The following is a 27,053-nucleotide window of genomic DNA, read 5'->3' on the forward strand; positions in this document are numbered from 1 at the left end:
CCCAGGAACGGGGGAGCCTCATGGGCTACCGTCTATGGGGTCGCACAGAGCTGAACAGGACTGAAGCGACTTAGCAGCAGCAGCAGCCGATCTAAGTTCCCTGACCAGGGATGGAACCCGGCCCGTGACAGTTTGCTGGCCCTCACTGTTGGCGCAAGCGCAGCGCCCTTCCTAACCACAGGACCCACCGCCAGCGCATTCCCAAAGACATAGTACTTAATGATGTCACATTCTAGCACCTTCCCATGCTGCTCAAAGAGTGAATGGATCCCTTGCTCTTCCTCCCAGAGCAGGTTTCCGATGAACAGCGTTACCACCCTGACAAGAGCCTCACGAATGCAGCAGTGGCGGCGGTTCCTTCGTCAGAAAAAACTCTACAAAATGGCGCCCTGCCCTCGAGCCTCGGTGGTGTGACGTGAACGTCTTATGCGCCAACTCACGTATGCGCATGCGCCAGTGCGCACTGGCGCCCCTCACCCTTGCAGGAGCCGTGTTGCTGTTCTTCAGTTGACACCCAGCTGACCGCCAACCGATTTTTGCAGTTAGAGATCACAAAACGAACAAAGCCAAAGATGATGCCCCAACTGAGGACAGATATATAGATTGGAGAGCAGAATGCTGAACATATCAGAGGCAATCTGGGCCATATAGAATCTGCTATCTAGAAAGCAACGTGCATGCTTTAGTTGTTTCTGAAACTCTCTTACTGTGACTATGAGTACTAATCTGCTCTTTCAAGTTAAGGGTAGGTGGTTCAATCCATCTATTGCGCTAAGCTCATCTACACCAACCAAATGCACATCAGTTCTACTGTCTTGTCAATATATTGTGCAGGTTGGTACCTTGGAGATCTACTTGAACTTCCCAATGCTCCCAAATGGCTAACACATGGAGAGGACAAAAAATTTCACAGATTGTTGAATACAGGGTACTAGGAAATACAGACAAAAGAACAGTAGGCTAAATGCCAGAAGATCCAGATTCTATATTCTTCCACCATGGACAAGTTAATTGTATTCTTTCTTATGTACAAGTGGGAATAGGATGCACAAATCAAATTTTGAAAATATGTTTCATAATACATGGTAATACTGCTTGAAAGTTAGTCAGTACCACACACAACTTCCTGTCTATTTAGGGGGCAAAGGAGTTAAAGTTGTGCTCTATTATTTTAGGAGAGAGGTGTCTTTGATGATAAAACTTGAAAATAATTTACAAGAAGTCATGCCTAGAGGTGGACTACTGTAATATATATAACAGATTCTCCTTCTACACATGACCTTTAATTCTGCTCACATATATTTCTAGCCTTTTGGGTAAGAGAATTTAGAACATGGCCTAGAGGACTTCATTCCTCAGGCCCCCACCCACAGTGGATGTGGCCCTTCTCCAGCACTGAGTCACCCTCTTCCCCATGCCTTCTGCTTGGGTGGCAGCCCACCAAGCCTGAAACCCAGTTTCATGGTCTGTCTTCCTGGCCAGAGAAAAAGTTCTCTGCATGCAGGGTAGAGCTCATTTGTCCCTGTCTTCTCAGCACATGGCATCATGTAGGGTTCAAAAAATGATCCCCAAGTGAACGAATAGCAGGAAATTAGGAGAAAAGATGCCAAATGGCACATATTAAAAATAATTTTTATACTATCCTATTTTTTAAAGTAAAAATTGTATACACTTGGGAATTCCCTGGCAGTCCAATGGACAGGACTCTGTGCTTCCACTGTAGGGACCCAGGTTCAACCCCTGGTTAGGGAATTCATATCTCACACATACACACACACACAGACTTAGGGTGTATGAGGTGATGCTTTGGGATACATATACACAGTGAAATGATTACTACAGTCAAGCTCATTAACATATTTCCTCTTGTGGTTACCTTTTTGTGTTTGTGTGTGATGAAAGGAAAAATTAAATTTTAAAAGGCTCCTGTGCATTAAGCCACAGATAAGTGGATACACAGCATGTGGTACCTACCTACAATGAAATATTATCCAGCCTTCTAAAGGAAGGAAATTCTGACAGATGCTACCACATGGATGAAACTAGGAAGCATTACGCTTGGTGAAATAATCCAGACAAATTATTCCACTTATACAAGTAGCTTGAATAGTCAAATTCTAGAAACAGAAAACAGAACGGTGGTGTGAGGGGATATGGGGTGTTAGTGTTTAAGGGGTACAGAGCTTCTGTTTGGGTTGACAAAAAAGTCCTGGAGATGAGTAGTGGTGATGGTTACACAGCATTATGAATGTACTTAATGCCACTGAACTATACACTTAAAAAAGGTTAAAATGTAGATTTTATGACACATCGGAGAAGGCGATGGCACCCCACTCCAGTACTCTTGCCTGGAAAATCCCATGGTCGCTAAGAGTCGGACACAACTGAGCAACTTCCCTTTCACTTTTCACTTTCATGCATTGGAGAAGGAAATGGCAACCCACTCCAGTGTTCCTGCCTGGAGAATCCCAGGGACAGGGGAGCCTGGTGGGCTGCCGTCTATGGGGTCGCACAGAGTCGGACACGACTGAAATGACTTAGCAGCATGACACATATAACCACAGTATTTTTAAGACTCCTATGCAGTATTCTAAGGAAGGATACAGGACTGTGGCCTCTGGCCATTTTTAGATGGCTATTTCTTCATAAGTTGCATTCTTAAATATCTAATTGATAGCAAAGGGAAGAAAACACATTAGGCATTCACACACCTCAGTGTCCAAAGGTCCAAAGTCATTAATCTGGAAAACTACCACAAAACTCGTGAAACTGATTCAAAATTTACTTCTAAACCATGAGAGCAAAAAAAGTTGATTTTAATTCGGTTTTCTGGGCATGCAAGTGTTGTCTTGGTTGACTTGTTATTTTAATTGTTGGTAATCACTGGCTACCAGTAATAACCTCACTGCCAGAAAGATAAACATTTAAGCAATTAAAACATTCAAAACCAGAACTAGCAGAGAAAAAAAGTTTATGTTTCTAACACTTTCCTTTTAGCATCAATTGTGATTCATGTATCAAAAGACTAACCTTTTAAAAGGAGATGAATTGGCTTGCATATTTGACTATTTTGGTAACCAGCTGCATAGAAAACTATTTTATCATCCCCCTTTCCCCACCCCCAGACAGAGAAATTTGTTGAGCTTGAGATTTCTAGATTATAATACTAAAGTTCTTGATGTTAGATGTCCTGTCAAGGTAAAAACAGGAAGATTTTTTCCTTTGATATCTGTCAAGAAAATATAAAGGTATAGTTATTACTTTCTTTAAAAAGTTCTTTTCCCTTTAAAGAAAAGTGTGTTTATTCCAATCGTGGTTTAACAAATAATCACATGTCCTCAGCAAGCCTTCAAAATGAGTGATCAGAATGTAAGAAGCCGACAGACTCCAAATTAAATCGACACTACCTAATCTAAGGCGTCAAAAGGTGTGTATCAGCATCGTCCAAATCAAGTCTTTGGGGGTCACTTTTAACTTCTTCCAAACACCAAGTCTTTCCAAAATCAAACATGGCGGCGGAGAAAAGGCAAGAGAAGGGGCTTTGCTACGTCAGTGTGAACATTCCTTAGGAGGTCAGTGCAAATCGAAGAAATACAATCAAATGGTTTTAATCGTGTGGGTGACAAGGCACAGGTGACAGGTGGGAAAGAGCGAAGAGATAAAAGTGTTAAGCGCTTAAAAGAGGTGATGCACCCACCTTTGCAGTTCAGTAAACACAGACTAATGGTAATTTTTGTCTTTGGGTGGTGAGACAGGACTGCACCAGAAGATCTTATCCCTTGGGAAGGATGAGAATCACAGAGTCACAAAAAAGGGCAGAATGACCCCGCGGCTCTAGACAGATCCAGTGGAAGGGAGAAACAGAGGTAACATGAAGATGTGAGTAAAGCATGCAGGAAGCACCTACAAAGGGCAGCTTCCTGGGTCCTGGAGAAGCCTGGTACCCTCTTACACAAGTTGGGGTAGCCGCCCTCCCCATACTGGAAGCATCTGGTTCTGGAAGAGAAAATGACTTCAATCTGGGTGGAAGAACCACAGACAGACACATAGTCAGGGACACACAAAGACCAAGGTGATAAAAAGAAAATACCCAGGTTAAGCACATAAATCATTTTCAATAAGCCTTTCCAGAAAAACATTGTGGTGAGACAGTAAGTCCTGAGGATGTGACATACTGGCATGGAGAGTGTGGGTAACAATATGCTATTGTATTTGAAAGTTGCTAAGACAGTAGATCTTAAAAGTTCTCATAAGAAAAACAAAAACAAAAACAAACCTAAAAAACCAAAAATAGCCATGTATTTTCAGATCCCAGGTGAAAATTTCAGAAAATAGACACCTTCAAAAAAAAAAATGAGACTTCTCTCTGTGGTTTTGAAGACAGAGTTTCACATCCACTACTCCAAAGACCCAGAAAGACTTACTGTGCTGGGCAACTGGGGTGTGCAAGCTTTGAGACTTACACAAATAATCAAGTCTCCTTTAGAGATCCTGAAGTATCTTTTTAAGAGATTCTATGCTTCTATTTCTCCTAGTTTTTTTTTTTTTTTAATCTTAATCGGAAACGAACTTTTCTTTACCAAAGACTCCAATTCTGTGTGATATCCTGCTTAAGCTTGCTCATTTTTTCTCTATTCTATTTTTTGGAACTCGGAAGAATTTCCTCCTTCTCTAAGCTGAAAAGCCTCCAGAAAAGGGGTTGGTTGTGCCCTAGTTTTAGAAGGTGATGAAAAGGCAAGTCGTTAAAGCAACATGGAGAAAACTACTACTTGTGGACTCAGGGAGGAAAGAAAAAAAAAATAGAATCAGTCAAACAAAGATACCTGAAGTCTGATTGGAAATTCTGGGGCAATCTAAGCCTCATCTCCAAATGCCTAAACAATAGCCTCTATTTATGCACAGTTCAAAGGGACTCATTGCATCAGAAGGCACCTTGCGAGTAAGAGTGCAGCTAATTCTCCCAGCAGTAGAAATCCACTCCCACGAATAACAAAGCTTCGCTCTGTTATTCATAATAAGGATTAAGCTCAGTGGGATAAAATACACAGTTGCCAGGTCATCTTTGCCTAGGGCTGAGTGTGGAAAACCAAGTTCCCATTTCTTCTCCACTAAAGCCTGGTGGGTGGTACAGGAACCAGTTCTTTAAATGTTCTGTGACAATTTCTTTCGCTGTTTAAGGAGAAATCAGTTAACAAAGAAAGTGCTTTGAGAGACAACTGAAGGGCATTAAGCCAATATTACTACTGTCCTCAGCCCCACTTGTGAGCACAGACCTCCAAAGGAACACACTGTTACCTTTTAACAAGAAGATCCCACAGTCCATCCCCTCACCTGCAGGGCTACCTCTAAAGCATCAAGGGCCTGGTCCCCTATCTGTTCCACACCTAGGTTTTCCTTCTTGTTCCCGCTCTCTGCCCTGACCCCTGTTTCAGCAAAAACTATATGCTGACACCTTGTGCACACATGACTTACAGCTTCCCACTTAACAACTTTCTTTGCCAAAGTCTATATTCATCCTTCAAGGCTTGCTTTAAAAGGGCTTTCCCATGACCCCAACCCACTGGCAGCTCTTCCTTGCATGTTGATGATACTGAGTTTGCACTCAATTAAAAGTTTAATGTTCTTATTGAAGTAATTCTATGTGGAATAAATAATATGTGATCTGGGATTTGCTTCTAAAACAAAAAAAATCCAAGAATAGGAGTGGAGGGTGAGGTATTACCAGATACTAGATTAGCTATAAGCTGACTGCTGTAGTTGCGGGGTGGGCCCATGTGGGTTCATCAGAGGGGTCTCTCTACTTTTGTTTCTGTTTGAAAGTTTCCATAGTAAAATATGAAAATATTTAGTGTCACAAAGCTAGCTAATGACAACCGACATTCGAAACACAGGATCGCCTGACGTTAAGGGCTGCTAAGAGCAGAGCCTCTTGACTGTGCTATTGTTTTTCATGAATTATTTCATGGTTGCTGTTACTGCTTTTGTTACTGCTTTCACTGTATCCAATTGTATTCATTATTCATTTGACATGAAAAGCCCGGCTGCTCTCCTCAAGGAGAGCTGGCAGTGTAACCCGGGACACAGGTAAACAGATAAATCACAGTGGAATCATAAGTGAAACAGCCAGGACAGAAATCGAGTGGAAACAAACGGGTTTCTATGGGAAAACAGAGCAAGTAAGCCTGCTTTAGGGAGCTCAAAAAGGCAGTGCAGCCAGGAGGTGGAACTCAAGAGCTAAGCAGGGACGTCCAAGGTGAATGAGTCTGGGGCCAGGAGTACAACTCTGACAGAAGATATGGCCTGGACAAAGACGTAGTTCTGAAGCGGAGTGGTGAGGAAGGAACAGGGTCAGATGTGGAAGATGCCCTGGCAGGGTAAGTGGGGACCCAGACTGTCAAGACTTCCCTGGTGACTCAGATGATAAAGAATTTGCCTGCAGTGTAGAAGACCTGGGTTTGATCCCTGGGTGGGGAAGATCCCTTGGGGGAGGGCATGGCAACCGACTCCAGTATTCTTGCCTGGAGGATCCCACGGACAGAGGAACCTGGCGGGCTACAGTCCACCGGGTGGCAAAGAGTCGGACACGACTGAGCATGCATGCAGACCAGAAGGGGCTTCTAGCCAAGCCAATGGGGCCAGATTTCACCTCTTAGACAATCAGGAACAAATGCGGAAGTAACATGATCGTTGTTGGTCTATTGGGAAGGTCACTGTCAGCTGTGTGCCTAACAGGTTGGCATGGGCTTTTGCAACAGACCAGAGCCAGGCTTAGGGTGACTGAGTGAGGTACAAAATTTACAGGGACACCAAAGAATTCAGCGATCCGGATGAATATTATTTTAATGCAATTTTCTTTTTCAGAAATCAAAATTAAAGCCAAAAAAAATCCACGAGGGAAAACAAAATCCAAACTGTAGGTAAAGACAGAATGTTGCTGTTTGTTTTACCACCCTGCCTTATTTGTAATGGAAAACACCACCCCCACCTCCACAAGCCCCACCCTCCACCATGCTGGGTGGGTTTACAAAGGTGCACAATGATACAGGAACAGATTGGAGATATATATATATATATAATATATAATATAGCTGTATTTGTTTTGTCATTGTTGTGGAGCTTTTTATTAACTTTTCCTGCTCGGTTCTCAATATGGGAGGATATTTTGATAAGTGGACATGGGGCGCACAGTTTCTTTGTCTGAAGGCGCCTGTAAGAGCTTGGCAGGGCTCTGCCATAGACTGGGTAGTAAATGAGGATAGGCAGCCCGGAAGCAAGAGCAAACGCCCAGAGGGTGAAAGAGGAAGAGGCCGGATTCAAGCAATGTTTCTAGGGCAGAAATGAGAGAATGTACAAACACAGTAGGAATATAAGCCTAAAGGCTCAGCTGGAGTATAATGTATTCTCCCCAGCTACATCATAGACACTTCAGGGGCAAAAATTCCATTCTCCTAGCTTTTTGTATCATATTGTGCCCAACTCAATAAATTCCTATTAACTAATTAAGTGGAAAAGAAGAGCTTAAGTCCAAAGCACACAAACTGCCTCTCGCTGAAGAGCAGGGTGTAGTGATGAATCCCCATTCATGATAACTAAGACCCCCAAAGTCTGATAAGCTTTTTGAGTGACATTCTCCTGTCGTTCTCCCATCTCATTTTGTATCCTTAGGACTAAGGAGGAGAGTAACTGAAATGAGGGCTCTGCTTTGTTATCTCTGCAGCTACGATCAGATTAGAAGAAAGGCTGAAAAAATGGTTGCTTACACCTGGCTGGGACAGTGGGAGAGAATGGATGGGGGGAGGGAGCTTTACAGTTTTGTATCAGATAGTAACCAGATTCCCACTCCAACCTTCCTGCCCATGTGATTTCCACTTGCCCCATATTAGCTTCAGTCCTATGTTATGGAATATATCCTCTTCTCTGTGGAGCAAATCAGAGGCCATTCAGGATCATGGATACGTTATCCAGATAAATCACTAGGCGTGGAAATGGGCTCAAGAGAGACTCAATGATGGAGGAGGTTTTAATAAATAGAAAGCTGCTATGAGACTTTCCTGGTGGTCCAGTGGTTAAGACTCTGTACTTCCACACCTGAGCAAGTGGCTTTGATCCCTGGTGGAAGAATCACACAGGCCCAGAGCAGCCAGAAAAAAAGCTGCTGTCAAATCTAACTTCTGGATGGTTTTGGAAGGCTATCTTGCTATGAGAGGGAGGTACAGAGATATCAACTTGCTGCCCATGTCCCAGCCCAGGCAAAGAGCTATGACTAAACAGGAAACTGGTTACTTAGCTGTTGAACGGATGTATGAGCGTTCAAAGCGCAGGCACCGGGCTACACTCTGAGACATCCTATGAAGTGAAAGCACAGCTGTGTTAACCCTGACAGATGTGTAAAAGACTCGTGTAAGAGGCAGGACCTGCTAGGGTCGCCTGAAGAACTGAATTCTCTGTGAATAACTATGAATTATTTCAAGCCATGGTTTAATGGCCATCTACCGTGCACCCAGTAGCCTCACAAGTATAACTTTAAGCCATGCCAAAGTCCTGCAAAGGAAAGCGCTATTTTTTTTCTACAAAAGGAAGCTCTGAGAGGTCGAGTCCTGAGCTTGAGGTCACAGAGCTGGTCCTAAAGGAACTAGAATTTAAACCCAGAGCAAAGCCGGGCTTAGAGCAAAGAGAAACTTTTCCTTTTCGGCTCTCGGTAACTTACTCTCGGTTAGTGGGAGGTGAATAAGTTTGAGTTCACCAGTGCAGGGTCAGGTCCTGCACTCAACATTTGGATATTTTATTCAGCATAGGATATTTTATATTAATGATGTTTTTACAATATATCAGATTAAAAATATTATTCATCATGATTATTGAGTTTGGGGGGTTCCCCCTCAATTTGGGGTCCCAGGGGCATGTCTCACTGGCCTCACCCTAGCTTTGGCTGCCATCCAGGCTACGGGTGACCTGTGATAACCTGAATACAGCCTACAGACGGCTCTCATTTTAAGCAGATATATCCCTCTTCTCCAGCCTGCCTGATAAGTTTTACATTCAAAGGTATTGCCTACTGGGAAAGAGGTTTTCAGTGCTGTGTGTGTGTGCGTGTGTGTTTTTTACTTACTTGTTTGTTTCGTTTTTTTCCCTGTTTATTTTACTTCTTCCCTTTACCTTCTTTCTCTATTCACCATTGACACTGACTGGGATACTTACAACCAAGAAATGTGGCAAAAGGTGATAAATTGGATAACAGGATGTAAAAAACTCTACACAACCCATGAACATATTCAAATGTACTCAAAAGGGAAGCATCTTAGAATAATGGTCTGTCCAAGGCCTCTGCTGCTGCTGCTGCTAAGTCGCTTAGGTCGTTTTCGACTCTGGGCGACCCCATAGACGGCAGCCCACCAGGCTCCCCCGTCCCTGGGATTCTCCAGGCAAGAATACTGGAGTGGGTTGCCATTTCCTTCTCCAATGCATGAAAGTGAAAAGTGAAAGTGAAGTCGCTCAGTCGTGTCCAACTCTTAGCAACCCCATGGACTGCAGCCTACCAGGCTCCTCCATCCATGGGGTTTTCCAGGCAAGAGTACTAGAGTGGGGTGCCATTGCCTTCTCCGTCCGAGGCCTCAGAGTATATTTATTTCTACAAGAAATTAGCTTCCATAAGGATCAGCTCTTCACACATCTGCCTCACAGAATTGTCTCTGAGCCCTATTACCAGACACAAAATTAAATAAATATTATGAGCTGAGGCTGTGGGTTGTACTGGTAACTGGAGAGAGAAAAGTCATCCTTATTCTTTCTAAACTTTTGTTTCTACAATGCGGTACTGTTGTGACATAACATGAATATGAGGAGGATAAAGGCCACGCCAACAACAAACACAGCTGTTTTGAATCCTAGTCTGTATTTTTTTAATTAACTAAATACAGTGCTTGGTTTTTTGTTTTTTTTTTTAATCAACATTAGGAAGCTCATCAATTGCACAGAAGAGAAACTGACATAGAAACTGACACTGTCCAGGTATTCATGCCTAACCAGTTTTGCATTTCAGCCCTGGTTTAAGTTAAAGAAGCACTCATTCAGGACCTGCTGTGTGTTCAGACAGGACCAGGAATTTATATCACAAAGACAAAGGGCCAGGTTTCCTGGGAGAGGCTGATGCTCAGGCCAGGGCATCACTACTTGGATCCATGTTTTATGGAAGAGAGGCCAGTCCATTAGTTTAATTAAGAAAAAAAAAAAAAGTTTGATCGATGTCCATGTATACTTTCTACAGGACCGGGCAAGAGAAATTTATAGGAGCAGAGGGGGTAGGCCTCTGGCAGGATTACAATAAAATCAAATGTTTGTGTCTTGGAGTTTCCTCTCCTTTTTCAGCACTTTCAACCTCTGAACAAAACAAAACAAAAACAAATAGTAGCAATAAACCATCAGCGGGACTGCTTTTTGTTGCTGGGGTAGAGAATTATACTTCTGGATTGCTTCTCCAGTTCTCCCAACTTGACCCAGCTAATAAACATTTAAAAGGGAGGAAGGGAAAATACCTCTCAGCTCAGAAAATCAATGTTAAGGGTCCAGATTCTAAAATCCACACAGTCTATGCATTAGAGAGGTACTTAGGCCATCACTCAGGAACTCGGTCTCCCCATCCATATTCTAACACAGATTTTTAATTAATCTGGTATTTCAACCTGCAGGAGCTTAGGAGGTACATAGCAAAGGAGCGCCCACACACTGTCCATGGCTGCTTATAATTATCACGACGGGGGCTATTTAATTACCTCCAGGGCAGACAAGACCCTATTCATTCACAGACAGACCTATTCATTCACTCACTTTCATTCACTGATTCAACCAGCCCTGCCTCCTCAGGGCTACTAATGCTCACTCAAGTTCTTGGTAATACCACCCTCCCTGACGTTAAGGGAGGTTTACAGAGCTGCTAATGTTCCTGTAAGACTCCCACTCTCTCTCTCTCCCAGTGAAACCTCCTAAGAGATCAAAGATTCTTAGGAACCGCGTTAGTTTCCTGTAGCAGCAATGAGACAGTACTACCAACCATGTCATTTCAAGCAATAGAAATGTTACTGTCTCACGGCTCTTGCTTCCCTTGTGGCTCAGCTGGTAAAGAATCTGCCTGCAATGCAGGAGACCTGGGTTGGGAAGATCCCCTGCAGAAGGGAAAGGCTCCCACTCCAGTATTCTGGGCTGGAGAATTCCATGGACTGTATAGTCCATGGGGTCGCAAAGAGTCGGACACAAGTGAGCGACTTTCACTTTCACTTTCTTTCACGACTCTGCAGGTAGAAGTCCAAAATCAAGGTGTCAGCAGGGCTACAGTCCCCCTGAAGGCCCCAGGGAAGAATCCTTCCTGCCTCTTCCAGCTTCCAGTGGCCCCAGGAGATCCCTGTGGCTTCATATCCCCAATTTCTGCCTCCACTTTCACAAGGCCATCTTTGTGTCTGCGTCCTCTTTTCTTATAAGGAAACCGGTCATTCTATATCCAGAATGATTTCATCTCAAGGTTCTTAACTTCTTAACTGACTACATCTGCAAAACCCCTATTTCCAAATAAGGTCACATTCTGAGGATCCAGACAAACATGAATCTGGAGGAGACTACTGGACCCCTACAGAAGGCTATCACTAAATAGCCTTGATAACTGAGTATCCCACCTCTACAGAAAGGCCATCAGCATGAATCCCTGAACCTCAACATCCCTGAAGTCCAAGGATCCCTGGTTCCCTTTTATCCCCACTCCTCCTCTTGCCTTGACTTTCCACACATCAGAAAAGTGTTAGTTGCTTAGTCGTGTCCGACTCTTTGCAACCCCATGGACTGTAGCCCACCAGGCTCCTAGGTCCGTGGAATTCTCCAGGTAAGAATATTGGAGTGGGTAGCCATTCCCTTCTCCAGGGCATTTTCCCAACCCAGGGACTGAACCTGGGTCTCCTGCACTGTAGACAGATTCTTTACCACTGAGCCACCAGGGAAGCCCTCCACACATCAGAGACAGAAATCAAATTATGTTACTCCCCTGTTTATAATTCTCAGTGGCTCCCGCAGTAAGAAGGCAACATCCGAAACTCCTGGCCAGACCCCCAAAGCCCTGTATGGTCTGCCCTCTGCCTTGGTCTGCTCCATCTCCTCGGAGAACCAGGTTCTGTTCTGAGCCCCAGTAGCAGTGCCACCTGTGGTCTTGGCCCCTCTGCCCCACGTTGACAACACCCACGCCCAGCCTGTGCTGTTCTGCTGGCCGTCAGACTCCTCTTTGGGAGCATCTTCTCCTGCAGCTAGGTGGTCCCACTGCCCAGGGCTGGCTGGCCCTCTGATGATGCATCTGCCTGCAAGCTTGGTGGATCATAGCAGCCACCACACTCGCATGTGATGTCACCCGTGTGTCCAGACCTGCTTCTGCAGCTGGAGCTAAGTCCTTTGCCTTCCCTACCGCACACTTGCCGTTCTGTCTCCTCTCTAGATCTGGCTTCCGTTGGTCTGGCTCAAGCAAGGAGGAGACAGGAAGACTATAAAAAGCAGGAGAGGGAGAACCACTTAGTGCAGAAGCAACTGGCTCTTTTGCCAAATATCTGCGAGGCTTCTTCCCGTGATTCATGCAGGTCTCTGCTCAGATATCTCATCAAAGGCCTTCCTCATCACTTTTCCCATCCCCACTCCCTGCTTCTTTATCCTGCCTTTTTAAAGTCTCTACCTGACATTATATTTGTATGTTTATACATTATCATCCAAAGAGCCAACTCACTGGAACAGGCCCTGATGCTGGGAAAGTTTGAAGGCAAAAGGAGAAGGGGGCGGCAGAGGATGAGATGGTTGGTTAGATAGTGTCACCGATTCAACGGACATGAATCAGAGCAAACTCCAGGAGATCGTGGAAGACAGAGGAGCCTGGTGTGCTGTAGTCCACGGGGTCGCAAAAAGTCGGACACAACTTAGCAACTGAACAACAACAACATTATTATCTGGGTCCTCCCATGCAGAAGGCAGGACGTTTCTAGTGGTGCCAGGCATTCCGTGACTTGTGGTTGCACATCCCTAGTGCCCAGAGTGGTATCTGACACATAATAACTACTCAGTAAATAGTGGTAAGCTAAATGAGAACAATAGTAAGGCAGAACTGAAATCCATAGGATACACTGTAACTGCTGACCTTTACAACAGATCTCTCAAGCAATCAAGGCAGAAATGTATTTATTTTTTTCTTCTGATTAAATGAGATGTTCTGGAAGCCTTTAACAAAGTTTCTAGAACATAGAAAGCCCAGCAAAATGTTAGCTATTATGATAGAAAATATTCTAGAAAAATGCACATGATTTTGTTAAACCTTCCTTATCAGGCACACCCAGCTTGTTTCCTGAGAGTTTCAGACAGCTAGAACTTTCCTGGAGGGTTAATCCATTGGGGAAATACAGGGGTGTGGTTGGTACCACTTAGAAACTGAAAATATCTGAGCCAAACAGAGGACATTTTAAATATAGGTATTGCTGATGAAATAAACATACAGCCCCTTGACCAAAAAAAGTCACCACTTCAAAAGATAAATGAAGAAAAGGTTTCAGACTGATTCACGTGGAGCCTTTGAAGACATAAAATGTGTGAAAATGTGTGAATTATGCATTTCTCGGGATATATGCTTTTAAGATTAGTAAGGGACAAATCTGCATTAGTATTCAAGGCCACAGAAACCAGTCTGTTTTACAAATTACCATGTAATTAAACAGAAGGCTCACAAGATCTATTTTAAGCACATCCTTCCCTTAGTCTTAGTATTCTGCTCACCATCTAAGTCCCCTCTAGCCAAAACCACAACTTAAAAACTGCAAGCTCATGGCACTGTCAAGGAATATTTTCTGTCCCCTAAAACTGCCAGACGAGCCGTGTTCCCATCATGAATAAGGGTATCAAGAGGTTGACAGGAGGTTAAAAGATGGGAAAAAATATAGTAAGAAGGGTAAAGCTTGAGGGTGAGACAAGACAGGAAACAAACAAAAAAAAGTGTTATTTATATTAATGATAGTTAAAGGGGCAGTTCATCATAAAATAGAAACATCTAATGAACGTCTTTAAACCTTCCAAGTTTTTTTATAGTACAGAGCAGCAGAAAGAGTTAACAGTTCTGAGATGTTACCATTTATAAACTCCCCTGCATCTGAAACTGTCTTAAACTCTATATAAATCATATCTTTACACCTGTGAAAGGTACTCCTTTTACAGGTGAGCAGAATGGGGTTCAGATCAGAAAAGTTAAGTGATTTGCTCCCAAGTAGTGGGGATGCAGAGCTGCAACTGTGTTTGTTCCAAAGTGGGACTCTTTTGGCTGCACTGATAATTCCTCAATGATTCTCAAGCGCTCTTGCGTCACCAAGTTTGCACAGGTTCAATGCCAAACGGAAAAAAACAAAGCCAGTGTAGTCTGTTCTCATAAGGCTAAATTTACTCACTGTTTAAATCCTGAAATCGTTTCATGTTCAAACATACTTCCATAAAATAAAGGATATTTCAACGTGAAAATTTCCCCCAATCATAAAAAACAAATTTTAACATGAAAAATTAATGAAAAGAATAGCAGAAGTTTTTTAAATAGCCTTACTCTGCAACATAAAAAGTTGATCTTGCATCAAGTGCCAAAATTTCTTTTGAAATTTTACTGACCCATGAAATAAAAGACTGGCACTATTGCACAATAGTCAGTATTTTTCAATTTACCCATCAGGGGTTTATGAGGTCATTTTAGTTGGTTAGTGCCTGCACTCTTTCTTTCTATGTCAATAAAATAGAGTAAAAAATTGAAAACACCAGGAAATAAGGACAGGTAGCACAAAGGTTAATGAATGCTTCATGAAATGCTTGTTTTAATTGTATACATAAATGCATGCTTGTACTGAGTTAGGATGTAAATTTTACTTCTTACTGGGGGTCACAGTCAAAAAAACTTTGAAAGCCTTTGTACTGTTTTTCTTAGAGTAATGCATATTCTTTATTGAACATTTGTAAAACAGAAAAATTGTACAAGAAGGAAGTTTAAAATCATCTATAATTCCATCACTCACAAATGACTAGAATTAATAGCTTTATCTCCTAAGCATGTTTTTATATTACACAAACACTAGCTGGACACACAAACACTAAATATTCCTAAGTCCTCTAACATGGCACCATGATTTAAATAGAAGCCTGATCCTCAGTGGCTCTGTGCCATAAATGAGGGAGAACACACATTTTTTGTTTTTATCTTGGCTGCAACATGTGACTTGTGGGATCTTAAGTTCCCCAACCAGGGATTGAACTAGGGCCCATGGCAGTGAAAGCAGCCAGTCCTGACCACTGGAGCACCAGGGAATTCTGGGGAGAGAGGAAACACTCTTAAACAAGATGAACTGGTGTGATTTTGGATGCTGAGGCTGAGCCATCTATCAGTTTCTGTGATTATATCAATTGATAAGGGGGAATTGATTTCTATCTACCTGCTCACAGAAGGAATGCAATCTTCCACCTTAAGTGAAAGTCACTCAGTCATGTCTGACTCTGCGACCCCATGGACTCTTCAGGCCAGAATACTGGAGTGGGTAGCCGTTCCCTTCTCCAGGGGATCTTCCCAACCCAGGGATCGAACCCAGGTCTCCTGCATTGCAGGAGGATTCTTTACCATCTGAGCCACCAGGGAAGCCCAAGAATACTGGAATGGGTAGCCTATCCCTTCTCCAGTGGATCTTCTGGACCCAGGAATTGAACTGGGGTCTCCCGTATTGCAGGCGGATTCTTTACCAACTGAGCCATCAGGGGTAATCTTCCACCTTAAAAGTCAGCATTTGACTCCACCATGAACATTTTCAACAAGGATTCAATCAAAGCAGATTATATATTTGCTTGGAATTTGGCTTCCAAGTGTTAAATATGGTATATTTTTAGCCTTGGGAGTGATGGGATTTGTGTTAACAGGTCGTGGTGAGAATAATCAGTTCACAGCCAAGCTCCGGGTGCAGCCAGTGTTCACGTGCAATAGAAGATGACTTTGAAACTCTGGCAAACCTGGCTCACATGCTCTTGTGAGAGAAATCGGAGGTTTTAATAGTGAGAGATTGTAAATTGTGGGAAAGCAGTACTGTAGCCAGGATCTCACAGTGCCACAAAGCCTTACGTATTAACGTGAACTATGACCAGAAGAATTTCTCCCCGCGGGAATCAAGACTAGGAGAGTGGTCCGGTATGGCACCTCCAGAGTGGACCCCATGCTTGCATTTGCTACAAAGAAGAGACACCCGGAACCCGGAACAGGGTGCGGAAAACGTCACTGGCAAGTAAAAGTGAACTTCACCATGAATAGGAATTCCAACATTATCAATTAATTTGTTTCCTATCAAACATGGGTGTCCTTACCAAGCAATGAAAATGAGGAATCCAATTTTGAGGCAATGAATGTGGAATGTTTAAATAAAAACTAAGTAAGTTGTAAGAAAACACTGTGATACATCAATAAGGAAACTCTAAACACAAATTTATATTCAAATGAGTTTTTTTACTCCAAAGTGTAATTTTCACACTCACAAGGTTACAGGAAGTTTATGATGATCTATGCAGATGTCAGCGAATCAGGGGTGGCAGGCCAATGGCCTATTTGGTAAATAAAGTTTTATTAAAACACAGTCACACTCATCCCTCTCACCTACTGTTTATGGCTACTTTTGAGCTATGACAGCAGCACTGAAGGATTGTGCCAGAGACCTTGTGGCCTGCAAAGCCAAAAAAAAAAGTTATTCGCTGGCCCTTTAAGAAGAAGTTTGCCTAATGTCAGAAATTCTGCTGAAGCAATGCAGGTTTTGAATAAGATGTGGCCAGTTGAGGGCTTGATCCTCCTGAACAATGATCACAACTAGTGATCCTTCTTTCTCTCCAGAGATCATTTATTAAAGGCCATATAAATAGCTGTAAAACATAACAGGAACACCAGTGGGGTTTGGATTGGTGTTAAAACCAATTTCAGAGAAGTGTGACTTTCAGGGTTGCAAGGAACCTACTCAAAACCTCTTCTGTGAAACTGATCCGGATGTTTCAGCCCAGAGTCCAAATAAGGACAAAGACACTCAAGAAGGAACATTGCGACTCTCTGCATGTGAGACTCCGACGATATCTTCCTTCCAGGCTGGAGGATACCAATCTGGAGCCTGCTTTTGAAGGCACGATGGAAACATTCTTCGTTTAACAACTTTCTTTCACTTGTCCTTAATCCCAGAACCACAGGATGGAAACCCACAGAGATACAGTCGGGCACACACTCATCTTGTTCAATGCAGGTAAACCACATAACCCTATAAGTTGAAAGTATTAGTGACCATATTTCACCAGCTCTCTATATCAAACCCATATCCTCACCTTTAGAAAAGAAAGTCGTGCCTGCTAATTGGGGGTCAGGGTGCTCCAGGGGAATATTACCTCCCCCAGGCAAAGCCCTACAAGATGATGGAGAGTATTTCCGCAATCCATCATGGTTCTTCAATCTGTCAGAAGAAAGACCTATATTCAACTTGTATTGCTTGATTCGAAAGCCAAACTCAAAATCTCAATGCCGTTCTGACAATATTTTTATTAAATAAAATCCTCCCATGTTGTTGGGGGCTTTTAAATCAATCTGCCACAAAAAGCTTCTGAACAAGTTAATAACACAGACGCTGACTCACACTCTCCAGCAGGCTCTCCTCCATGAAGAATCAATGGACTTTGTTCAATCTATCAAAACAGTTAGCAGTTGAGCAGTAAAACAATTAAAACGCAGCTCTTCTTTGTATTCTTTCTCACTTGAAAAAAAAAGGCAAGGATGCTGAAGTCTTGGGAGCAACAGAATTAAGACAGAGCTGCTGAGTTCAAATCAGAGCTTCATTCCTTAGAGCAGAGCTCACATTTACTAAGTGCTCAGGACACAGCAGGCATTGAGGCGCGTCTACACGACCACTCTTTCTCAGTCCACTTTTTAATTTATATTTATTTATTTGTGTTTATTATGGAAGCAGAGTTGATTTACAGTGTTCAGGTGTTAATTACAGGTGCACAGAAAAGTGATTCCATTATATATACACATATATATATATATGTATATGTATATATACACATATTCTTTTATAGATATATATTCTTTTTCAGATTTTTTCCATTATAGGTTATTACAAGATAATGAATACAGTTCCTTGTCTCAGCCCACCGTTTTGAAATTTCTTTTTAATTTTTAAAAAATTTTATTGAAGTATAGTCGATTTACAATGTGGTGTTAGTTTCAAGTGTACAGCGAAGTGAATCAGTTATACATGTATCAACTCTTGGTAAGATTATTTTCCCACATAAGTCATTAAAGAGTACCAAGTCAAGTTCCCTGTGCCCACTTTTAAAGATGAGCACACTGAAGCTCAGAGGTTGAAGTGACTTGTCCAAGGTCAAGCACCTAGTAAGAAGTGGCAGAATTGGGATTTAAACTCAGTCTATATCTGAAGCCTTATTTTTTGTTTTGTTTGTTTGTTTTGGCCTCACCACATGGAGTGCAGGCTCTTAGTTCCCCGACCAGGGATAGAACCCTCACTCTCTCTACTGGAAGTGTGGACGCTTAACCATTGGACCTCCAGAGAAATCCCCTTATTTTGTTTTCTCCTCCCAACTCTATGTAATGGTAGCTGGACAATGTCAAAGGTCTGTGAGCTCCTCCCTTCCCAGGACAGGCCAGGGGACATGCCATTTTGTTTTTTTCTCTGCCTTTCGAAGCATTATCGGTACAGCCTTTCTTCAGATGATTTTCTTTAAGCCTTCTTCATTACATTCACAAGTGAGTCATACTTCCTGCAAGTTACACCAGCTCACCTTTCTGGGTTCCAAGCGTTCACAGATATTAAGCTCATCTCTTATCCTGTGAATCTTAACTACAATTTGAGGTCATTTCCTGTTGGCCTCGTGTATCATCGATATGTGGAATTCACCACTCGATATTATCTCTGAAAGGTCTCTAATTGCCTTGCCCTACTAGACTATGATTCCCATCAAGGAAAAATCTGCTGGCTCACTCACCTCTGTATTTCCAGACCTTGATAAATACTGACTAGATCAATGGACAGTGTAACTTTGCCACATTTCAAGGCAGTAGAGAAACTAAGGCACAGGAAGATTAAGATAGCTTCTCTAAGGTCACAAAAAGACTGGGACTTCACTTAAGGCGATTTAAGAACTGCCATAACCTGGATAAGGTGTCATCTGTTAGAGCAAGCTGGTTTTCCCCCTAATATCACACTACACAAAGAGGTTAGGAATAACATAAACGGATTTTGAAAGCTACCATCCTCTTTTCCCAAGTCTTTGGCACCAAGATAAAAAGGCTTTCGATCCTACATACAGGCTGTATGTGTGACTGTATCCAACACAGGGGGAAAACTAACAGTTCTTTTGCCACCTGCCAAGTCTTCACAGTGCCATAAAGAAGAAAGCCCACGCTCAACCTGCCTGGAAGGGGAGAAGCCAAGGAGGGGTGTGCAGAGGTCTCCCAAAGTGCCGTCTTCCCCTTTGTATCCAGAAAGACCTTAAAAGAGCCCCAGCCAAAGAGACTGGAGCTGAGTATGTTCTAGTTAACATCATGGATAATGCATTATTCATGGATGATAAAATTCTCATCATTGGGATAAGAATGGGCACCCACATGAGGCAGTTCTGATCTTCCTTCGACTACATACAGACTATGTAAGTGAAGGATTACTGAATTTTTTTCTCCACAGGCACGTGTAATCCTAGTTGCCGCACCAGGGATTGAACCCATACCCCCTGCATTGGAAGCAGAGTCTTAACCACTGGACTAACAGGGAACCCCCGAGGACTACTGATTTGATTAGAAGAAATATTGGAAAATATGTCTGAATATTAAGGCACTAAGTGCTTCTCTGGGGAGAAAATATATTAAATGTCAGGAAATGCAATGGGAATAAAAACACAAGTAGAAAATTGAACGGATTCATGTCGTGGGTCTCCAGGAATTTAGAAATCTGGCTACACATTGAGATTTTTTTTGCTCCATTGCTTCTGGCTGCATTCAGAGGCGTGCTGACAGGCCGTGACTTAATAATTCCTGAGAATCTTCCTTTGAAGGTTTTCAAATCGCATTTAAAACAAAGCATGCCATTAAAAAAGACTCACTGATCACTGATCAATAAAATATATTCCTTTCCACAGAGAGCCTTTTTATAGCTCCAATGTGAAAAGCATTGCTTTCCTGCTACCCCCTTGGGGATCAAAGGCAGACTGATGTCAAGCGCTCAGAACACAAAGGGAAAAAAAGTCTCCGATAACTTTGTGCTTTATGTACAGCCAGAGGTGGATCATTCTGGTATAAAAGGATTTTTTTTTTTTTTAATGAATCCATTGACTCTGTAATGCAGGAAAAAAGAGGGTCTTCCCTTTCTCAGAATTCTCCTGATCCCATATTTAATGTCAAAACTAGAAAGTATTCCTAATAAGGAGGAAAGACTGACTTCACTCTTAGCTCTAAAACACGTACTGAATCCACAAAACTTGAGACAAGGATGCAGAGAAGGCTCCACGAGTCTGGCACGGCAACTTGAGATGATGTTTGCTGGATATAAATCTGTCTTTCCTAGGAAATACACCCTATCTACGCTCTAAGAATTAGGAAACTTCTAGAATCTGTGCCAGTGAAGCAGAGCTGACTGACCAAGTTGGAGAAGCATCTACTTCTCCACCACACGTAGCTATCTTCTCCCTCACCCTTTGCACCTGCTGCCTGTCTTTTCCCACCTCCTGTTGCCATCTTTCTTTTTAAAAAATATTATTTATTTTTATTTGTTTATTTGGCTACACCAGATCTTAGTTGTGACATGTGGACTCTTTAGCTGTGCACACAAACTCTCAGTTACGGCATAGGACTTCCCCGACCAGGGATCGAACCCAGGCGCCGTGCACTGGGAGCATGGAGGCTAAGCCACACGGGAAGACCCTGACAACTTTCTTGTTTCCACCTTTTTCCTCTCCTTTTCTCCTTCTTCCTCAAAGCAAGGTTTTACTCGTGGTTACAAGCCACAGTAAAGTCTCTGCTTAAATTCACTGACATCAATCTAGTGTTAATCTGGGCAAAGAGGTGCTGTCCTCTGCTCCTTACTGATCAGCTGGCATAAAAAGAACGGGTTACTCAGTAATGCCAAGCTAGAGCCAAGTAGCATGAAGTTCCCACAGGCTGATAGACCTCCGAACACAACCCAGGGCATCAGTCATGCCTGTTTTCTCTGGTCAAAGGCATTCATTTTCATCATGCTTATATTAAGTAGAGTCCCCAAAATGACTGCCATCCCCAGTTGCTAATGTCTTTCATTTTTGCTTCCTCCTCCTCCAGCAAGACTTTTTCACAGAACATGCAGAAATCTGCCTACCTAGCCAAAGAATGAAAAATGTGATGCTCTAGTGATAGGAACTTTTTTTCATGAAACACTGAAATCCCATTTCCCTGCATTGTAATTTCTAGGTCATTACTTACTAGGCAAAGTTAGAATATTCCATTTAAATGTAAAATTGTCTTCTCCTAGGAACAGCAGAGCAACGCTGCCATAAACAAACCAATTGAACAAGTTAGAAATTTAGTCTCTAATAAAAATAGATATGGGCTTCCCTTGGTGGCTCAGACAGTAAAGAATCCGCCTGCAATGTTGGAGACCTGGGTTCGATCCCTGGGTTGGGAAGATCCCTGGAGAAGGGAATGGCTACCCACTCCAGTATTCTTGGAGAATTCCATGGACAGAGGAGCCTGACAGGCTACAGTCCATGAGGGTGCAAAATAGGTATGGGGGGCTTTACAACTGTCTATAAGGTAATCAGTTCAGCTCAGCTCAGTAGCTCAGTCGTGTCCGACTCCTTGTGACCCCATGAATTGCAGCACGCCAGGCCTCCCTGTCCATCACCAACTCCCGGAATTCACTCAGATTCACGTCCATCGAGTCAGTGATGCCATCCAGCCATCTCATCCTCTGGCGTCCCCTTCTCCTCCTACCCCCAATCCCTCCCAGCATCAGAGTCTTTTCCAATGAGTCAACTCTTTGCATGAGGTGGCCAAAGTACTGGAGTTTCAGCTTTAGCATCATTCCTTCCAAAGAAATCCCAGGGCTGATCTCCTTCAGAATGGACTGGTTGGATCTCCTTGCAGATCTTAATCTACTACCCAATCATCTCCTGATAATGAGGTTATGTGCTTGGTAGCCTTAAGATTCAAATCATCTCTTGGTGAGATTTATCATACCACTTCCCAAGGGAAGAATACCCTAATATGTTGCCTCTTTCCATTGACTAAGCTGTTGGAACCTCCATGTCTACAGGAAACCAGAGAGAACTTTTCACAATACTGAGTACAAAAGTATCCTCTTAGCAGGACAGTTGATGAGAAGTTATTTTTAAAGTGTACAAATGGGTTTCCCTAGTGGTTCAGTGGTTAAGAATCCACCCTGCAATGCAGGGGACACAGGTTCAATCCCTGGTCCAAGAAGATCTCACATGCTGCAGAACAACTAAGCCTGTGACCACAACTGCTAAGCCAGAGCTTAAGAGCCAATGAGCTGAAACTCCTGAGCCCGTGTGCCACAGCTACTGAAGCCTGAGTGCCCTAGAGCTCGCGCTCTGCAACAAGAGACGCCACCTCCGTGAGAAGCCTGCGCACCCCAACTGGAGAGTAGCCCCCACTCACCGCAACTAGAGGAAGCTCATGCAGCAATGAAGACCCAGCACAGCCATAAATAATTAAAATTTTAAAAGAGTGTGGTGCAGCAAAAACTGAACTTTTCACATATTCATGCTCATGTTAGTCGCTCAGTCCTGTCTGACTCTTTGCGACCCCCTGGACTGTAGCCCACAAGGCTCCTCTGTCCATGGAATCCTCCAGGCAAGAATGCTGGAGTGGGTAGCCATGCCTTTCTCCAGGGGATATTCCTGGTTCAGGGATCAAACCCAGGTCTCCTGCATTGCGGGCAGATTCTTCACTAGCTAAGCCATTTTCAAATATGGTAGGACCCCATCCAGGTATATCAGCATCTCGGTACCAAGAGGTAGGGGGCTGAAGAATCTAGGCAGAAATATACTGTTATCTCGCCCAGCTCCCCATGACTATTTTGTTTTCCCTAGGTTTAAGTTATCTATAGCTGCAACCATAGGTTCTTAATCTGACAGTGACTGAAATTATACAAAATTTCACTGTAAATAAAATAGCATTCATATGAACAATGAAAAGGGGTGCACACTTACACACAGAAAGGGGCAAAGCATTATTTGGAAAGTTAAATGAGTTTTTTAGAGTTAGTACCTGTGTTCCTAAGAGTCCAGTCACTGTCATGCTATTTCACATAAACATACATGACACTGATATTGGCGTGCCTTCAATTCTGCAATCATTCTTCAACACGCAACTGAGAGCAAAGAATAGCAGTATTTTTTACACATGAGTATAAAAAACATTCAGGCTTGTTTTTCAAGGCAAGAGTCATTTTTAAAAGTCAGTGTTTTCCTTCCAGAAGACGTGACTATTGCGTATTTATCCTATCTAAGTTGGGACTTTATCATTTTCAACCAAAGTTCCTGGCAAATCAGTCAGAAGAAAGAAGAGGACAACATGATCTTCAAAAAATGTTATAAATCTTCAAAGAGAATAAAGTTTGAATGAGTTTCTGGGTTCGAAAAGATGTAACATTTTAGATTTCATTTATTAAGGGCCTTGTAAGGCCATTACATAACCATGTTCATAGAACTGTAATAGCCAACATTTCATTAGCTCTGATTTTTCAAGAGAGCCAAGGCAATAAAAAGAAGAGATATTAAAAGTTAGCTACATAGTACATTGGGGGACCATAATTAGTTTGATTTGGTCAAAGGATAGGACAGGGGCAAAAGATGAGGCTGGGAGAAGTCTGCCCTGGAGGACTTTAAATGTCAGGCAAAAAGGCTTAAACTCACTGTAAAAGAGGGTGTGTTGACCGTAGGGATTTGGAGAAGAATGAGACATGAGTCTTAGTATTAAGAAACTTCATATTTAATGGAAGTGACACCCAGAAAGGTTCCCGAGCTAAAGAAAAGCAAGAGATGGAAATCCCCCTGGTGGTCCAGTGGTTAAGACTCCACGCCTCCAATACAAGGCCTGTAGGTGCAATCCCTGGTCAGGGAATTAAGATTCCCAGGTTCCCAGCAGCCAAAAGAAACAGAAAGGCAGGAGAGAAATGAATTACGGCTGAGGAGACAGGAAACGTTCTCTGAGAATGTGGCATCCCATCTGACCCCTGAGGGGCAGGCAAAATTTTGATACCAGTGGATGGCAACAAAAGAGCATAGTAGATGGGGAGGCCAGGCAAAGACTGGGAGTCAGAAACACAGAGAGGAGAACTAGATAACGATGAGAATTTCAATTCGGCTGTACATGAAGATGCACGGGGAGCACCCTACAGAAAGAGGTTCCCCTGCGGTTCTTTATGGCACGGCATTCCTGCGGTTCTTTATGGCACAGCATTCCTCGTGACCTTGTCATTATTCCTGGCCATTTGTGTTTCTTTTCTGTGGTTTTCTGCCTGTTTCAACTCCAGACCAGGGAGTGATAAACTTAAAGAGCAAGATAGCAAATATTTTAGCATGCAGACACTGTCATACTCTGCCACTGTAGTAAGAAAGTGGCTATAGACAGTGTGCTAGGGAAGCAATGAGACTGTGTTCCCATAAAACCTTATTGATTAAAAAAAACTGAGTGTAGTTTGCAGACCTCTGCCCCAACTTGCACGGCAACTGACAAGGGCTGGGGCAGTCTACATACACAGCCTGGTGTGGCAGCCAAGGAATGTCTGAATGCAGAAGACAACCAATAGGGCTGCAAAGTTGAGTTGAGAGTCCATCCTACAAGGATATGTGCTAGGGAGTTGGATTTATTATTCAAAGTAGTGGGACAACCTTCAAGGTGGTCTGGGTTTGTTTATTTGGCTGCGCCGGGTCTTAGTTGTAGCATGTGGGATCTAGTTCCCTGAACAGGGATTGAATCCAGGCCCCCTGCATTGAGAGCTTGGACTCTGAGCCACTGGATCAACAGGGAAGTCCCTGGGGGTCTCTTTTATAAGCATGCTAATCCCATTCATGACGCAAATCTACCCTCACGACCTAATCACCTCTCATAAACCCCATTTCTAAATACCATCACATTAGGGATTAGGTTTCAACATACGAATTTGGGAGGGACATAATCATTCAGTCTATGACACTAGGCATAACATCAACTTATTCCTGAGATCAAGTTGTCTCCTTGTATTAGAGTTTCAGTTTCTGGAATACAAGGTCTGATGAGCTACTCGAGTGCCTCTAGTGTTGGGGCATCTTACCAATCTCCTCTTCCCTCACTCCTGCTTTGTAACTGACATCCTGTCCCTGAGCCCCACTCTGACTTGGAGCACATTCCCACGTCTTTCTCTGATGCTGCCAGGTCAGCTGCCTGCATCTCCCATCTGTCTGCCTTCCAAAGGCCCTTCTTCACCTTCTACATGGCCATCCCTGTTGACACCCATCTACCTGGACCACACTGGTGGTCCAGTATAGAGCCTGCTGTGTTTTCCAGGTGTAACTCCCTGTAATCACAAGGAGAGAACACTTTCATCTCCTTCAAGGTTCTAGGTACCACCTACTCAACTTTGTCAGTCAACTTTCACATAATGCTATAGGATGAGATAGGGTATGGTTCTCATCACCATGGACACAGTTTGGTCTTAGCATAGCTATTCTGCACTAATATGCAGGCTCCAAGAAAGGGAAGCCTCCCTCCTCTACTCTTGGTGCCCTGATTCTGCCAACTGCTACACTATAGTCGCTCCAGACCCTATATAAGAGAGTAATAATAGGTTGGTGTGATGTTGCTTTAATGAACACACACGCACTCTTATTTACTACTAGCAAAAGCTTCATCATCTCAACCAGATAAAGATCTGTTTAAGCCTCACACTAATATTTACAAATTTATAGAGATACTAATTGGATACTCAGTTCTCTAGCTCTTGGCCTTTTGCTTGTTTAGAACAATTCTTGCTAATAAAATATCAGAAGCCCTAAGAGGCACATTCCACTTGCAAATTTTACTACTTCTTTCCTTTAGGTAATGACTTTTCAAAGAGACACTAAACAAATAGAATATTTAAAAACTGAATTTTTCCAAATGTAAACTCTTCTACATTGCTCATAGGAACATAAATATTACAATTACTTTGGGGAAACATGTGCATAACTCTACACTCCTAAGCATATTCCCCAGAAAGACTCTCACACGTGGGAAGAAAAACACATGCTCAAGTATGTTACCAGCCACAGTGTTCAGAAAAGCAAAACTCTGGAAACAACCCACTGTGCATGGATAGAAGAATGAATTAAATACATCACGGCAGATTCATATGAAGGATATTATACAGCCATAAGGAGAAGGCAATGGCACCCCACTCCAGTCCTCTTGCCTGGAAAATCCCATGGATGGAGGAGCCTGGTAGGCTGCAGTCCAGGGGGTCGCTAAGAGTTGGACACGACTCAGTGACTTCACTTTCACTTTTCATGCATTGGAGAAGGAAATGGCAACCCACTCCAGTGTTCTTGCCTGGAGAATCCCAGGGATGGCAGAGCCTGGTGGGCTGCCGTCTATGGGGTCGCACAGAGTCGGACACGACTGAAGCGACTTAGCAGCAGCAGCAGCAGCAGCAGCAGACAGCCATAAGGGCTTAGCTTCCCAGGTGACTCAGTGGTAAAGAATCCACCTGCCAGTGCAGGTGACACGGGTTTGATCCTTGGGTCAGGAAGATCCCTGGGAGATGGAAATGGCAAACCACTCCAGTATTCTTGCCTGGAGAATCCCATGCGCAGAGGAGCCTGGCAGGCTACGGTCCATGGGGTCGCAGAGTCAGACACAATTTAGCGAGTAAACAGCAGCAGCAGCAGCAGCAGCATACAGCCATAAAAATGAACGAATCAGGGCCATGTGTTTCAATTTCAGGATCAAAATGTTGAGTAAAATAGATTGAGTTCTGCAATAT

The 27,053-nt window shown here is 43.1% G+C and overlaps 1 long non-coding RNA gene across 1 annotated transcript; it reads left to right on the forward strand.

Moving 5' to 3' along the window:
* The first annotated feature begins 4,541 nt into the window (after positions 1-4,541).
* LOC104975111 (uncharacterized) lies at positions 4,542-19,973 on the forward strand. The gene is made up of 2 exons (XR_813439.4): positions 4,542-6,374; positions 19,746-19,973. It is a non-coding gene; the product is annotated as an uncharacterized lncRNA (long non-coding RNA).
* Positions 19,974-27,053: the final 7,080 nt, after the last annotated feature.

The sequence above is a fragment of the Bos taurus genome, chromosome 19 (assembly GCF_002263795.3).
Source record: "Bos taurus isolate L1 Dominette 01449 registration number 42190680 breed Hereford chromosome 19, ARS-UCD2.0, whole genome shotgun sequence".
In the NCBI taxonomy this organism is placed as follows: domain Eukaryota; kingdom Metazoa; phylum Chordata; class Mammalia; order Artiodactyla; family Bovidae; genus Bos; species Bos taurus.